Source organism: Nilaparvata lugens, chromosome 3, assembly GCF_014356525.2.
Source record: "Nilaparvata lugens isolate BPH chromosome 3, ASM1435652v1, whole genome shotgun sequence".
NCBI classification, from domain to species: Eukaryota; Metazoa; Arthropoda; class Insecta; order Hemiptera; family Delphacidae; genus Nilaparvata; species Nilaparvata lugens.
Window position 1 is genome coordinate 97625212 of NC_052506.1, and position 18257 is coordinate 97643468.

General features: G+C 36.0%; 1 protein-coding gene across 5 annotated transcripts in view; it reads right to left on the reverse strand.

Moving 5' to 3' along the window:
* LOC111045634 (actin cytoskeleton-regulatory complex protein PAN1) overlaps window positions 1-11852 on the reverse strand; it is an 85401-nt gene extending 73549 nt beyond the window's left edge. For 2 of the 5 annotated variants that reach the window (XM_039425232.1, XM_039425233.1), the window contains exon 1: window positions 11592-11743. The gene's annotated coding sequence lies outside the window, so the exon portion shown is untranslated. Of the gene's footprint in view, window positions 1-11241; window positions 11463-11591 lie in introns of those variants that run through there. The other 3 variants (XM_039425229.1, XM_039425231.1, XM_039425230.1) reach the window with 3 other exon arrangements.
* Between the last annotated feature and the right edge of the window lie 6405 nt (window positions 11853-18257).

Genomic DNA, 18257 nt, shown 5'->3' on the forward strand with positions numbered 1-18257 from the left:
TCCTCGTCTTGTCAATGCCTTCTATAGACGATACCTAGCTGATACAGGTTTATTGATATAATATCAACTGTTCATTCTCATTTAAAATACTTAATTATATTTTATTAATCAAGAAATTATATTTCTCAATAGTTTCATAATGAATTTTTATAATTAAGATGAAATATATTGTTAATTAATTATCAATTGTACATTGTTGAAATACGATCTAGCAACAGAGCAAAGCGAGAAAGATATATGCGGCATAGGCCTTCAGTGATTTGAATGTCAAGATAGACATCAACAAAAATTAATAGACGTCACTGGCCTTAAAATATCACTTGTAAAGCCAAGGGTAGCTGTCAAATCCAATGAAATAGTTGCTACTATTGAATACAATTATATAGGCATCAGTGGCCTCAGAAAATCACTTGTAAAGCCAAGGGTAGCTGTCAAATCCAATGAATTAATAGGCGTCAGTGGCCTCAGAAAATCACTTGTGAAGCCAAGGGCAGCTGTCAAATCCAATGAATTAATAGGCATCGGTGGCCTCAGTGAATTGAATGTCAAGATAGACATTAATCAAACAATTATGATACATACGTAAAATGAAAATTGAATAGAACAATTTACGTAACCTGGATAGAATTTTGAAGAGGAGATGCAGCCAGGCAGACAGGCAATGACTCTGCAATACCCACAGGAACAGGACATCAGCAAGCGATGATGTGATCTGGCCATGCGATGACAAGCATGGAAGCGTCCATCACAGCAGGCAAATCCCCCAGTGGAAATGAGAACAGGAGCAAGTAGAATTCCAAACGAATAATCCAACCTTCAAGTTGTGGAATTTTTAGATTGATTTCCAAACGGTAGAGATGATGAACTTGAAAGTTTGAGTTACACAAGGTGAAGCCAATTGTAGAAGAATGGCAATTGAAGCCCACACGAGGTTGCAATTTTTGACAAAGTTTATCAGAGTAATATGCGAAGCAATCGATGAATAATTGAATCACAATTGAAGAATAGAATAAATGAATTAATTTGTAGAATAATTCATACTTTAAGAATGTTCCATAGATTAAATAAATAGCGATGAACGCCCACACGAGGTTGCAATTTTTGACAAAGTTTATCAAAAAGTAATATGCGAAGCAATCAATGAATAATTGGATCACAATTGAAGAATAGAATAAATGAATTAATTTGAAAGAATAATTCACTTTTAAAAACGTTCCGTAGATCCGATGAATAGCGAAAAACGTCCACACGAGGTTGCAATTTTGATAAAGTTTATCAGAGTAATATGTGAAGCAATCAATGAATAATTGAATCACAATTGAAGAATAGAACAAACGAATTAATTTGAAGAATAACTCACTTTTAAAAACGTTCCGTAGATTAGATGACTTTGGATGAAAAGTTTAGACCGGGCGCGATATGCACACCCGACTATCCTCCATTGAAAGACAAGCAGTAAGCTAGATGCACTAGCAACAAAAAGGGAAGGCAGAAATGTCAGCCACGAACAACACGTTTACAAATGTATGGTGAAAAAGTAGCAAATAACTAGAAAGTAAGATGCCTAAAGACAAAATAAATTCCAAAAAATCGAATAGCACAAATATTAAAATTGCAACGGCAAATAATCCGACGAAAAAATACGAATAATAGTATAGAAAACCAACTTGACTAGAGCTGTGGCAAAGAACCGCGACTGTGACGTCACTGGTCAGTGGGATGGACAAAATGACGACATGATGTCTACGTAGTAGCGGAACGAGTAACAAGTGGAACCGTTCCAATAAATGCTTTGTCAGATTTTACATAAACTGGACCCCTTGTGTCATATGGGGGTATGGCACAATAAGAAAAAGTAAGAAATATGTAAAATCTGGCAAGGCAATTGGAAATTGAAAACTGGGCCCCATGTGAGAACCAGGGGAAAAAAACAATGAAACCTAAAAAATACAACATGAACCATAAGAGCAAGGGGATTAACTAGAATCCTCATCAATGGGAAGAGGTGCTAAACTCGAAATAGCTCTCTTAAAAGTGCCAGAGGGAGTGAGAACAGTGACAACTCGAACCTTGTCGTCCTTACCGGGATGAACTTCAGTAATGCGCGCCAGCTTCCAAGTGGACTGTGCGGAACCAGGATCCTTCAAGATGACAACCGTACCGACCTTCAAATTTTCATAATTGTTTAACCATTTGCCTTTTTTCTGAAGAGTGGTTAAATATTCACGAGACCACCTATCCCAAAGCTCCTGGATAGAAACAGCAAGTTGATACCAATGTGAACGATGATCAATGTGTTTGGTGTTAGGCGGTAAGAAGGGTAATGATGTAAGTGGACGTCCAATCAAAAAATGACCTGGAGACAAGTAGGCAAGATCATGTGGATCTTCCGACAAGGGAACAAGAGGACGCAAATTCAAGATGGCTTCGACCTGAGCAGCAAGAGTACAGGTTTCTTCAAAGTTAAATACCTTGTTGAATGTAACTACACGGAATATGCGTTTGAAGTTTTTTACCGCATTCTCCCAGAGTCCACCGAAGTGCAGAGCCCGAGGGGGAATGAAGTGCCATTGGATGTTGAGTACAGACATAGTGTCATGAATATCTGATTTGAGACGATCAGAGGACAAAAATTCGTGGAGCTCACGTAGCTCATTGTTGGCACCAACGAAAGTTGTGGTGTTGTCCGAAAAAATGGAATGCGGAATGCCACGACGAGCAGAAAAACGAATCAGAGCGGCAATAAATGCCTTGGAAGTAAGTTCCGAGACAGTTTCAATATGAACGGCACGAGTTACCATACACACAAACAGCGACAAGTATGCTTTAGAAAAAGTACAAGATTTGGGGCCGCCTACACGGATGGAAATAGGACCGGCGTAATCCAAACCACAATTATAAAAGGGAAAATTAGCCTGAATGCGGGCCGCTGGTAAGCTACCCATGATTTGCTCAGAACGAAGAGCCGAAAAGCGAAAACACAATATGCAATGCCGCAATACACTTTTGATGGTGCGACGGGTGGAAGGAAACCAAAATCGTTGTCTTACACTGGCCATGGTGGCCTGCACACCAGCATGACTTAGACGACGATGGTGAGCAACAATCAATGCACGAGTGAATTTGTGATTGCTAGGCAACAATATTTGATGTTTATGATCAAAGGAAGCATTTGCATTTTGCAAACGTCCACCAACTCTGAGCAGAGAATCTGAATGAATGAATGGTGACAAGGCTTTAATAGAACTATTAGGCAATAGCTCCTGATTTTGACGCAATGCTTCAAGTTCAGCAGAGAAAGCTTCTTCTTGAATAGATTTGAAGATACAATTTTCAGCTTCTAAAATTTCAGAGATAGCTAATTGACCAAAGTGCAGAGCGACTGAATTTTGTTTTCTACAATTATGAATGAACCGTAGAACATATGCTGTTGTACGAACGATTTTGTGATAGGTGGAGCAACTATTGATTATACCTGAAATAACATCATTACAAGACGAAGTAGTAGCTAATACCTGAACTGATTGAGAAATAGCAACATTGCTGGAGAAAGAATCCCAAGAACTATTCAGCATAGATAGCCATGAAGGACCATTCCACCACAGATGACTAGCGGCCAGCTGATTGGGTGTACAACCTCGAGATATCAAATCAGCAGGATTGTTACTAGTACGAACATGATTCCAATGAAAGTTAAACGTTGAATTCTGAATTTCAGAAATGCGTACAGCTACAAAATATTAGAACGATCAGGAGGGGCTCTTAACCAGTCACAGACTGTTTTCGAGTCAGTCCACAAATACACATTAGAAAAAGTAAGATTTGAAGCCTTTAAAACCTTATTCACAAGACGTGAAAGTAGCAGAGCTGCCTGTAGTTCTAATCTGGGAACAGAGAGAACTGGGTTCAAAGAGGCAATGCGGGACTTGGAAGTGAGCAACCTAGTTTGACTGCTACCGAGAGAGGTGCTTCTGACGTAAATACAGGCGCCGTAAGCAGTGAGACTAGCATCGGCGAAGCCATGCAATTCAAGCGAGGCATCAGAGTCCTTTGATAACACACAACGCGGAAGTGATATGTTAACAATGTTCGGCAATTCATGCAGAATTTTCAACCAAGTTTCCAACAGATCTTGCGGAATTTTTTGATCCCAATCAATCTTTAATAACCAGAGTTTTTGAAAAAGTGTTTTGGGTAAAATGACCACAGGAGAAATCAAACCTAATGGATCGAATATGCTTGAAATGCAAGAGAGAAGCTCTCTTTTAGTGAAAGATGTTTTATGTAATACATCAGCAACATTAGAGGAAAAAGTCAAGACGTCTAGAGTGGAATTCCAAATGAGGCCTAGTGCCTTGACCACACTATCATTGAAATTAGACAACGGTTGGAAGTGTTTGCTTCAAGCAGATCAGAAGGAATAGTAGCGAGAACTTCAGGCGAGTTAGACAACCATTTCCTAAGCTCGAAACCACCCTGAGCCAATGTGCTAATCAATTGTTGAACTAAATGTTTAGCTTCTGTAACCGAAGAAGAACCAGAAATAAGGTCATCAACGTAAAAGTGATTTTTAATGACATTAGCTACAGCAGAGTTGGGTGCCGTATCAAGATCGGCCAAATGATGAAGCGTACGAGTAGCTAAGAAAGCTGCCGGCGAAGTGCCGTAACTTACAGTATTCAAGGTGAATTCTTGAATGGGTAGAGTAGCATCAGATCTCCAAAATATTCTCTGAAGGTTACGGTCAGAGGGATGAACTAAGATTTGACGGTACATTTTAGTAATGTCCGCAATGAAGGCTATTTGATATGTGCGAAAGCGCAGAACTATATCGAACAGTTCAGGCTGAACTGTATGACCAACATACAATACTTCATTAAGCGATGTTCCAGTGGTAGACTTAGCAGAAGCGTCAAATACTACACGTAATTTTGTAGTGGTCGAATCAGGTTTAAAAACCGGGTGATGAGGATGAAGTAGCATTTTTCATTATCCGGTGCTGGAGGCACTGGTGACATGTGATTCAACTGTTGATATTCTTCCATGAAAGCTGTGTATTGAGTTTTTAACTCAACATTTGATGATAACCGTTTTTCTAATGAATGAAATCGGTTCAATGCTTGAAATCGGGAATGACCCAATGAGTGGAAATTATCCTTTTTGGGAAGAGTGACCATAAACCGTCCGTCTTCAAGACGCGTGGTAGTGGTTGTGTAGTGCTTCTCAAGTTTCAAAACCTCAGGTGAGGGAGGAAGTAGAGGAGAGATTTCTTCCAGCTTCCAAAATTTCTCTAACTGATGAGAGACATCATTTGAAGTTAGAAAATTCGACATGACCTTACGGGGAGTGGCCACAGGCGAAGCAGGGAGGCACGAACGAGGTGCTGCAATAGGACGAATGGTTTTACAAGAACCAAATATGACCCAACCTAGACTGGTTTTCTGAAGGATGGGAGCGTTTTGAGCTAGATATAATTTACCAGGCTGAAGAACAGATGCAAATATGCCAGCACCAAGTAACAGATCTACAGGCTTAGGCTGATCAAACAATGGATCCGCTAATTTGAGTTCAACAGGAATTGAAATTTTGGAAAGATCAATGTTCACACTAGGAACATTAGATGATATGCTATCAACTACAATACAATTTTCTTCAACCGACCACGAACGATCAGATGAAGACAAGCAAACTGAATGAGAAATAGATGATTTGGTCTTATTCTCACCTACACTATGAATCAAAGTGTCAGAATACAAAGCAGCAAGTGACAATTTTTCAGCCAACCTAGTTGACATCAAATTACAATCAGAGCAAGAATCTAAAAGAGCGGTTGCTTTAATAAATTCCCCACTAGAAGTTTGAACCAAAACTTCGGCAGTAGGTAACAAGGCGACAGTTGATTGCTGTTGCAAACACAGTGACGAAGTGGAGCTCATTGTGACATGAGAGTTCTTCTGAGGCTGTTCTGCATGAGAAACAGCTTGCTTAGTTGTTTCCGCATTCTGAACCATGACGGAATTCAAAACAGCATTCTTACCCTTGGAGGGAGCAAAAGATTGAGAATGAATAACATTTGAAGTTACCTTATCCTTAGAAGTAGGCTGAGTGTCTCGTGATTGAGGATACGACCTATGAAGAACAGTGTGGTGACTCTTGCCACAAAGTGTACACGATTTGTCCGAACAAACATGATTGGGTGCGAAAGGCTTGAGGCAATTATAACATAACCTTTTGTCACGGACAGCATTCCAACGATCAGTAACCTGCAACTTCAATAATTCATTACAACGATTTGGAAAATGACCAACAGAATTACAAAAACTACAAGGTGACATAGAAGAGGTAGTAACCTGCATCCTAGCTTGAACATTCGATTGATTTTGATTGAACTTCGGCTTGCTATGAGCACCAACCGAGTTGGATGTACTTTGCTGTACATTTCCTTGATGATGGTTAGCTGAGCTTGAAGCAACAGCTTCCATGATTTTGCATTGTGATTCCAAAAAATTCCAAAATTTATCAATGGTGGGAATGTCGTGTATACCAACACTCTTTTCCCATTCTCGAACAGTAGCAGTATCCAACTGCAACAACATTTTGTGCATGTACAATAAGTCCTTGATTTGGACTCCAAGTTGAAGCGCTTCGAGCGCGGTAATGTGGGACTTGCAAAAGTCAATGAATGCCCGTAATGATTGCGGACAGTTACGCTTTATGGTAGGCGGAGATTCAATTGCCGTGACGTGCCTGGCAGCAATTAATCTCTTATTGTCATACCTCTCCCTTAAGAGGTTCCATGCAAGCTGAAAACCATTTTCGTCAGCTTCAATGTGTTCCACTCTAGCAAGAGCTTCACCACTGAGTGATTGACGAAGATAGAAAAATTTCAATGAGTCATTAATATTATCTTGATTACCAATAATATTGGTAAAAGCACTTGAGAATGCTTGCCATTTTGAAAGCTCCCCATTGAAGCGTGGAAGCGGAATCTGAGGCAACTGAAAATTTGCCAAATGTGAGTTTTGAGATGTTGGCCGCTGGGAAGCACCAGCAGTGGCCTCATTGTTGCGTTGTCTGCTTTCAAAAGCAGTTAATGCAGCGTTTGCCTTAGAGGTAATGGAGATAAACTTATTAAGTATCTCAAAATGAGTTGAAGTGTCTTGTGCTTGCAACTCTGAATTCCATAGCTGTTCATGTATTTTATCATACTTAATTCTAAGTGAACCTAGTTCGTTTTTGACAGTCAATAATTGATAATAAGTGGCTTCAGTGTCCACAACATAATCGTTATAGCTGGTTATGAACCAATCTATTTCCTGGTGTAAATTGTCTCTTGCATTGAAAAGAGCAGAAGGCTCAGGAAGTGAATCTTCCTCATGATCGGACATGCTTAAAAACTAACAGAAAAACCTGAGTGAACGAAACGATGCTGCACTGTAGCAATGCGATTGCTGCGCCAATAAGCAACTTTGGGCGCTGGTCCAGTACGCAGAGAGGCACGCCTGTGCGTTTGAGGCAAGTTGTATCAAGCTTGCTGTGCGGCGAGTCAAGTAGCGAGCTCGCAAGGCGGTGTAGTTTGCCGTGTGTTGTTTTCTCAATGCGCAATAGCCGTCTGTGACCAGTTCAGTGCGGTTCAGTCTCTCAGGGTACAAGATAGTTGATAGCTGGTGCATACACGTCGCAGCGTGCTTTGAGTTGCAGCCAGTACTGAAAATTTGAAACAAGTGTGTGAATGCTTAATATTAAACAATATAAACATACAAAGGTACAATGGAATAAAATATACTCTAGAGTGGGACCTAATCATTGGCGTCAAGCTAGACTATTAGGCACACGGTCACTGAAACCCTAAGGTTCAATGGACCAAGAAATGGGTAATAAAAATTAACAATTATCCTAGGTAACACTAGATCAAAAATGAACGGGCTGGAGGACCAATTTTTATCCAATTGGTCCCCAATAACAATATCCTAGGTAGACACTGGGTCAGAGATGACGGGCTGGAGGACCAATTTTTCCAATTGGTCCAATTAACAATTATCCTAAGTGAACACTGGATCAAGAAATCTGGCCCGGATGAACCAATTTTTATGACAGAATCCAAGGTCAGGGCAGTGGACTGTGAATGATAGTTGGTATAAATACCTACAAATAAATCTTTGAATTCTGTGCATAAAAATACTGATAGCTTGAAGTGTGGTAAGTACGCCAATAAAAGACTAAATGAATCAACAAGATAAGATTTAATAATAATAAGATAATAATAGGCAGATGGCACATACAAAAAACAATTGTAAGTAGATTGAGTCAAATATCTTGGGATCAATAAAATATATAGGCAGATGGCCACATACAAAAAACAATTGTAAGTAGATTGAGTCAAATATCTTGGGATAATTACAACATGATAACACGTTAGAGAAATACAAAATTTAAATGAGATGAGGTCAATGACATTAATGACCATTGAAGTCTGACAATAAACGAAAAGGTAATATTAATGATACCTGAAATGAATATAAATTGAGTGCTATAATGAAAGTTATTGCAGTAAGGTTCAATATTAATGATTTACAAAAGGAATAATAATAAATGACAATGATTTACAAAAGGAATAATAAATGACAATGAGCTGTAAATACTGCTCAACAAGTAGAATACATAAAAATATATGCGGCATAGGCCTTCAGTAAATTAAATGTCAAGTAGATATCAATTGAGCAATTAATAGGCGTCAGTGGCCTCAGTGAATTTGAATGTCAAGATAGACATTCAATAGTACAAAAGGAATAATAACAAATGACAATGAGCTGTAAATAGTGCTCAACAAGTAGAATACATAAAAATATATGCGGCATAGGCCTTCAGTAAATTAAATGTCAAGTAGATATCAATGAGCATTAATAGGCGTCAGTGGCCTCAGTGAATTGAATGTCAAGATAGACATTCAATAGTACAAAAGGAATAATAACAAATGACAATGAGCTGTAAATAGTGCTCAACAAGTAAAATACATAAAAATATATGCGGCATAGGCCTTCAGTGATTTGAATGTCAAGATAGACATCAACAAAAATTAATAGGCATCACTGGCCTTAAAATATCACTTGTAAAGCCAAGGGTAGCTGTCAAATCCAATGAAATAGTTGATACTATTGAATACAATTATATAGGCATCAGTGGCCTCAGAAAATCACTTGTAAAGCCAAGGGTAGCTGTCAAATCCAATGAATTAATAGGCGTCAGTGGCCTCAGAAAATCACTTGTGAAGCCAAGGGTAGCTGTTAAATACAATGAATTAATAGGCGTCGGTGGCCTTAGTGAATCACTTGTAAAGCCAAGGGTAGCTGTCAAATCCAATGAATTAATAGGCGTCAGTGGCCTCAGAAAATCACTTGTGAAGCCAAGGGTAGCTGTCAAATACAATGAATTAATAGGCGTCGGTGGCCTTAGTGAATCACTTGTAAAGCCAAGGGTAGCTGTCAAATCCAATGAATTAATAGGCGTCAGTGACCTCAGAAAATCACTTGTGAAGCCAAGGGTAGCTGTCAAATCCAATGAATTAATAGGCGTCGGTGGCCTCAGTGAATTGAATGTCAAGATAGACATTAATAAAACAATTATGATACATACGTAAATGAAAATTGAATAGAACGATTTACGTAACCTGAATAAAATTTTGAAGAGGAGATGCAGCCAGGCAGACAGGTTTTGGAGTAATAAAAATGATAAATCATTATCTTCACTTGGGTGTTACAATATATAAAATATAAAAACAATATAATATGGCTGAATATAATATTTCCCTGAGGGAAAAGTTTGAAGCTGAGGGCAGAATTTTTCTGAGGGAGATAAAGCGTTTTTCACTCGTGATATACACAACATTTTTCCTCCACCTACGTTTTTATGAAAACTGCAAATAAAATCATTTCTAAAAACGTACTTGACAAAACAATGTGTTACAACATAATCAAAAAAGTAAAGAGTAACAGCTGGCTTGTAATCACAGTTCTCCGCCGACAGCGCTATGCGCTATCTATAGGCAAAAGTTGTAACAACAATGGCCGCCACAACTACAGCTATGATGAAGTTCCCGTTTCAAATTTGATCAGTTAATGAGGAATATTCGTTGGCTGGTATTTTGAATAACATGGAAAAAACAAAATTTTATACATTTTTTAGTATAGTGATATGAAGTTTGTAATAATTTTAGCATACAAACATAAATTTCATAATATTGATAAAAATATCTGGTTGAGGTATTGAATTTAATTGGTTTAATGACTACTCTATATGCTTCCTCATCTGAGCTTAGACATTCTAACCTATTTCAAAAGTATGTTTTTAAAATAGAGATGCTTCCCATGTTATTTAAATGGAGTTACTTTTCCTCCCTAGGGAGTTTTTCTGTTTTTTAGTACCGAGAGGGAAAAAGTGACACTTTAGTATTATGTTCCAGGGAGTAAAGTGAGTACTTTAGACAGTAGGTGGAGGAAAAAACATTATCAAAGCACTGCATCTAATTCTGTGGAATAGTACTTAGAAAAAAAAAATATATCATGCTATGATAGAGCCAATATTGACTTATGGATCTGAGGTATGGGTCATGGATTAGAGACATTCTGCAAAATTTCTTGCCGCGGAAATGATGTAGCCGATTAGAGAAGATGCGCAGGCCTATTATAATGGCAGTGGAGAAAGATAGCAGAACAACGCTGCCGATCCTCGTCTTGTCAATGCCTTCTATAGACGATACCTAGCTGATACAGGTTTATTGATATAATATCAACTGTTCATTCTCATTTAAAATACTTAATTTTATTTTATTAATCAAGAAATTATATTTCTCAATAGTTTCATAATGAATTTTTATAATTAAGATGAAATATATTGTTAATTAATTATCAATTGTACATTGTTGAAATACGATCTAGCAACAGAGCAAAGCGAGAAAGATATAGCGCTATCTGCTTTGTTGAATGATAGACAAGGATGGCAATACCATAGCTAATCAAACACTGCCATTATAAAGTGGACCTTTAGTATAGATAAAGTAAGGAATGAAGTAATAAGAGAACAGATGAATGAAAAGAAACTATACTGAGTAGCATTGGTAAGAAGCAGGTAAAATGGTATGGCCATTACCAAATATGGATACGAAGAGAATACATAATTGAGATTAAAATTTATTTGCTAAATAATTTTACAGACATTTCTACAATCACAAAATAATAACAGTACCTAGGAAAGTGATAAACAGTTTTAAACATTCCATTGAGAGTCCAAAGCAGCATCAGAATTAAACGGTGTAGGCCAAGGGAAATATGGATGTTGGAAAAGAGATGGAATGCAGAGGGGGCTGGAGAGAGAAGGAGTGATGGCGGAGGGATACGAGAAGCGACTCTAAGTTGCAAAAACTTGCAAAAAAGAACGAAATTTTAGTGGTGAGTGTCTCAATTTAATAGAAAATTGGTGCGACTCAAACGAGTGGAAAAATAAGCTTCAATTTCCATTTATAACAAATTAGATACAACTTTACAGCATACATAGATTGATGCAGAACAATATAATGTCTATTTATGTCTACTCACAGTTAACGGTGATGTGCAGTGAAAATGGCCGGAGGCTGCAGAACGACAGACTGGAGATAGACGTCTCAACTGCTGCTCAGGATCACAGATGTCACGGCTTCAAAACTGTAGCAGCACTGACTTTGTCTTTGTCTTCAAGAGCCGACTTGTTTGTTGCAAACATTGACGCAAGAGGCGTATCAAAAATAGACCTATAGTGAGGTCCACTAATGGCAGTGTTTAATAAGCAATGGGTATTGCTATCCTTGTCTATCATTCAACAAAGCAGATAGCGCTATCTCTTTCTCACTTTGCTCTGTTGTTAGATAGTCTTTTAAAATGTATAATTAACAATTAATTAACAAAATATTTCATCCTAATCATGAAACTATTGGAAAGTATAATTTATTGTTTAATAAAATATAATTGATCATTTTAAACGAGAATGATCAGTTAATATTACATCAATAAACTTGTATCAGCTACCACCTATAGAAGGCATTGACAAGACAGAGGATCGGCAACGTTGTTCTGCTATCTTTCTCCACTGCCATTATAATGTGGAACTCACTATAGTTCAAATTAGGCAAACGGCATTACCTGCCACGATCTTATTGAAAAACGTGCTTTTCAAGTCATTGGATGGTCAAAATTTGCATATAGCTTTGCAGGTGTTCAAAAAGTTCGAAACAAGATGTGATGTGGCAAAAAATTCTACCAATGTTAGAATAGGTAACAATGATCCATCTATCCATCCAAGGTTGACATACAGATATTCTTAAAATTTAGAGAATTTAAATTTTCCAATTATTATTGAAACAAATATCCAAAGTTAAATGCTGTAAATCATTCCCGAAGACTTCAGCTACTGCAAAATTGACAACAGGGTCAACAGCTAGATGGAAATTCAATGAGAGCTACTATGCAAAAATTATTTGCCAGCCCAGGAATCGAACCCGTTACCCCCTAATTGCCATAGTCACTCACCCTTACACTAAACTGACAGTCTCTGGATAGCAGCGCTCATTTTATTCTAGGCCACAGCTTCCAGCGAGTCTACAGATGGTAATTGATAAGAAATTGCATTTATTCAAATGCTAATCAATAAATAATTACTATTATTAAACAAAAATTCACAGTTAAATGCTGAAACTCTATACCACCACGAAGACTTCTGTTACTGCAAATATTGACAAAAGGGTTAACAGCTAGATGGAATAAGGAATTTCCTTAAATGCAATTTATAATCAATTTCCATCTTTAAATTTTCTAATTGATTGTGAAGATTTGTGCATCAATGAGTTTGGAAGAAACAATTTTTATTCAATGTTTATATCGGGATAGATCAACAGATTGGCTCAGATGAATTATAAAAAAAATGGGGTAGGTACCTTATTTTTTTTCGGAAAGCAATACTTTCCTTACCTATGGTAATAGGGCAAGGAAAGTAAAAATAAAATGCAATCTTATGAAAATAGTTTTATTAGATGATTGTATATGAGAGACTAGATTTATTTGACTTTCCACAAATTCGTCAAACACAGAAAAAATATTGAGCGTTAAATTAAGCAAAGGAAGACAAAAAACTTCCTATTTTAAACTTTTCAACATATTACCTACTAGTTACGGTATACATGTATTAATATTATATCACACAGATTATAGTCCACTCCAACTTCAGGAAGAAATTCGAGAAATTATACACTATTTAGTTTCTTTATCCTTTTCTTAGATACCAGCTAATAAAATTTACAAGAATTTTACTATAATATACTTTTGATGATTAACAGACTAACTTAAAAACTGCTACCTTCATAAAATGGAAGTATGCTTTATTTTTATTCATATATCACATTGTGTACAAATACTTAACATGAGGAAAAGCATAACAGGCTCATGCCCAAAACTGTACCATTTCCAATTTATACTATTGTATACTGTCCAAGTCAAAATGTTGGTTGTCACTTTCACTTTTCAAAATACAATTTACGCTCTTAAATACTCAGATAAACGAGCAAATTTTGAATCAAATAGATACTATTAGAGTTTAAAATTGAAAAATCTAGAGCAGTAACTTAATAATTATTCAAAAAGATTCATTATGTCAGATGTGAAGTTACAGACATTGATGTATAGACAAAGAATTAGTTACATATAGGAAACTAAGTATTTGTTTACAAATAGAACTAGTTCAGATAGAAATTATTAGTATAACTCTAAACTTGACGCCAGTCCATATATTCATCATCTTTTCAAAGAAAAACCTAAAATCCTGAATTTACAAGACATAATTTTTGAAAAATCATATATTTGAAACAAAATGGATTAAAATCTGAAATAGAATATCTCAAGTGTTGAACTACACGTCGTATTCAGTCTCGTTCAAATAAATATGAGTGCCTGTTTCTATTAGTGCTTGGGATTCTATAGTGAGGTCCACGTTATAATGACAGTGGATAAAGATAGAAGAATAGCGATGCTGATTCTCTGCATTAATTAATCATATTTGTACACTGTTAAAAACATAATTGGCACCGTTGTGGGCCTAGAAAAGGATAGTACCACCGGCTTTGTCGAATGATAGACAAGGATAGCAAAACCAAAGTTGATAAAATACTGTCATTATAACGTGGACCTTACTATAGGCTTTAAACAGCTGGAGTCAGAAAATTGGCTTTCCGAAACGGGGCGTAGTTGCAGTCCACGTTTAAGTTAAATTTCGAAAAACTAGAAAATTGAACACAAAATGAAGAGAAAATAGTGTAAAGTTTCAGCTATTTTGAAATATTTAGTTAATGAAAAACTTGATTTCGTTAATGAAAAACGTTTCCAATTATAGAAATGATAAAATAAAGACTATCATAAAAACTGTGACTAGGCCCCATTTTGGAAAGCCAATTTTCTGACTCTAGCTGTTTATAGTCTAGAACTTAGCTAAATCCCGAGCTCGGAAACCGGCTCTTAATGATTTTGTAAACTTAATCAGAACAGTACATTCATTCATTAATTGCTGGCCTATGTTAATTAAACTATGTATTCGCTGATACAACTATTCTATTTATATATACACTAATTTTTTTTATACAATTTTGATCTCAACTCTTTTCCATCCATTTTTGATCTCAACTCTTGGTCGAAATGGCATACAGTAAAAAATTAATAAATTATCTCATAATCCATAAACATAAATAATCCAAAAACAAACAAACAAAATTGTTCTAATAAGGATGTTCGTGAGAGATAAATAATATTAAATTAGTAACTCGAAAACAGATGTTCGGTCCACTTTGAATCCCACTTCGCCACTTAACAACATTCATACAATCATTGACTGAAGAAAATACTAGATAAATTACAACAGAAAAAAGAAAAAGTATGATAGAAACCTAAAATATTATATTATATAATATTAATGAATGAATCACTGTTTAAAAAACATAATTGAATTACTTCATCACTTTTAGAATCAAAAATAATTCTATCAAATTATGAAAAAGATTAACTAGATAACTCTACCTTTTATTGAATTGAAAAAAGGCTCTCTTTAAAAGGGTTCGCTATTAGAAACAATAGAATAATTATTATGAATTTTATGATAGTTGAGCCCCAAAGTAATATAAACCCCTAAATAACATACAATAAAAAATACATACATTGTAGCTACAAAGAACAATTTGTACAATTAAACATAATATTCAATAACAATTTCAATGGAAAAACTCCACCAAGTGCCGGTTGCACAAAAGCCGGTTCAATTTTAACCGTGATTAATTCCACTAGAACCAATCAGAGAAGCCGTCTTTTCTGATTGGTCTTGTAATCACAGTTTAAATTTAACCGGCTTTTGAGCAACCGGGCCTAACTGTTGCAATTCATCTAACATGGAGTTGATCTACTGATCCAGGTGGGTTCCAAACCAGAGTAAACTATGAAAACCTTTGAGCTATTTCATGATATTACAATTTTCCCACCAATAATCGCCTTAAAATGTTATAAAATCGATTGATGTGGTTGATTCATTCAACAATAGAGAAAAAATCAAAGTATCTCTACTGCTGGATCGATTCATGGGGTTGTTGATAAAATTAGTTCATCGATAACGATAAAAAATCATACACTAACTTTAAATCTAATCTATAGTGAGGTCCACGTTATAATGGCAGTGGAGAAAGATAAAAGATCAACTTTGCCGATCATCTGTCTTGTCAATGCCTTCCATAGACGGTAGCTAATACAGGTTTATTGATGTAATATTAACTGTTTATTCTCGTTTAAAATAACCAATTATACTTTATTAAGCAAGAAATTATATTTTTCAATGATTTCATAATGAATTTTCATAATTAGGATAAAATATATTTTTTTTAATTTAATGATTAATTCTACATTGTTAAAAGACAATCTGGCAACAGAGCAAAGCGAGAAAGAGATAGCGCTATCCGCTTTGTTGAATGATAGACAAGGTTAGCAATACCATTGCTAATGCCATTATAACGTGGACCTCACTATTATAGTAACTAATCAGCCTCATTGTAAATTCAATATTTTGAAGGGGCTGTTTAACAACACATTGTTTTAAATTAAAATTCTGTTAATTCCCAACCGTGTTGATTCGTTTCTTAAAAGTAGAATGAGCAAAAAGCCCTATAAATTTTCTAGTGTAATTTACAGAAAGACCGATTTTTTTCAATACAAAAAATCCTACAATTGTTTCAAATTGTTTCATATCCCCCTATCACAATATTTTTCTAGTAACGACACATAAAATCCTCACTGGACAGATAATTCCTTAGTTCCTAATTTATTTTGTAGACAGCAAAATTGATACTACGACAACTGAAAGAATAAGGCCCGGTTGCACAAAAGCCGGCTAAATTTTAACCGTGATTAACTTTACAAGAATCAATCAGAGAAGGCGTTTCTTCTCTGATTGGTTCTCGTGGGATTAATCACGGTTAAAATTTAACCGGCTTTTGTACAACCGGCACTAAGACGTTGATGTTGTCAATTCCACTATATTTGTTCAAAATCAATTTAAATTACAGAACCAGGTTTCATGGCAACACCTGCCACATCTTCAGCTGTAGTTTAAATTGATTTTGAACAAATTTAGTGGAATTGATAACATCAACGTCTTGCACAAAAGCCGGTTAAATTTTAACCGTGATTAATCCCACGAGAACCAATCAAAGAAGCCTTCAATTAAAAAAAAACCTTCTGTGATTGGTTCTCGTGAAATTAATCACGATTAAAATTTAGCCGGCTTTTCTGCAACCGGGCCTAATTAATTCAATTATGGACAAAAATACCACATTTCTAACCATACAAATTGTTATAACACCCTTATCCAATAACAATCCTTATGATTTCCTAAACAGCTTCATACCCCCAACACAATATGATTTTAGAAATATTGATAACTAACAGATAATTCTACTTAGTTCCTAATGCTGTATCATGTCTTAGAGAGCAGGTTCAATATTTAAACCTCGTATTTTTCCAGTTGAATCTAACAACATCCAGCCACTAACGTTGAGCTGCAATCAGGTGTAAAATATCATAGCATAATAAGATATCCAATAGCATAGGTCGTTTATGTTCTAAATTTCAAAGCCGATTTTTGGTTAACTCAAGCCGATTACTGTCGACAACAGTCTATTTTTACTACTGTTTTAGCCGGATGAGAGTGTAAGAACGGCACAGTATGAGAGACTACCAGCGTCACATAGCTTCACCAAAAATAACTACTAGGACTATCGGCTTGAGTTAACAGTGGAATTTGAAACATGAACGCCCTATACCATGGGATATCTACATACTCTATATGATCATAGAGAAACAATAGCATAAGTAGATATCCCATGGTATAGGAGGTTTATGTCACAACTTTTACTGTTATTTCAAGCTGATAGTTCACGTAGTTCTTTCCCGTGAAGCTTTATGACGCTGGTAGTCTCTCATATCGTGCCGTTCATATACTCTTACCCGGTCAAAACAGTAAAAATCGACCATAATCGTCAGTAATCGGTTTGAGATAACAGTAAAAGTTGCGACGTAAACGCCCTATACCATGGGATATCTACTTACGCTATTGTTTCTCTATGATATGATCACTATGACGCCATTAACTAGCTACTAATTTATGGCATAGAGACAAGATATCATAAGAAGATATCCCTTGGTATAGGTGATTTATGTTCCAAATTTCAAGCCAATTACTGTCGACTACTGTCTATTATAACAATTTTGTCTGGGTGAGTGTGGGAACAGCATAATTGTTATATGCCCCATGGTCGTTATGTTCCATAGGTCGTTTATGTTCCTAATTTCTAGCCGATTTTTTGTTAACTCAAGCCAATTACCTACTGTATATCATAGCATATCTTCGTATGCTATTTTTTTCTATGATATCACCATAAATGATGCAGTATCAACACGATATGATACAGTATCAACACGATATGATACAGTATCAACACGATATGATACAGTATCAACACGATATGATACAGTATCAACACGATATGATACAGTATCAACACAATATGATACAGTATCAACACAATATGATACAGTATCAACACAATATGATACAGTATCAACACAATATGATACAGTATCAACACAATATGATACAGTATCAACACGATATGATACAGTATCATCTCAGTACAAAACTTCCAAACT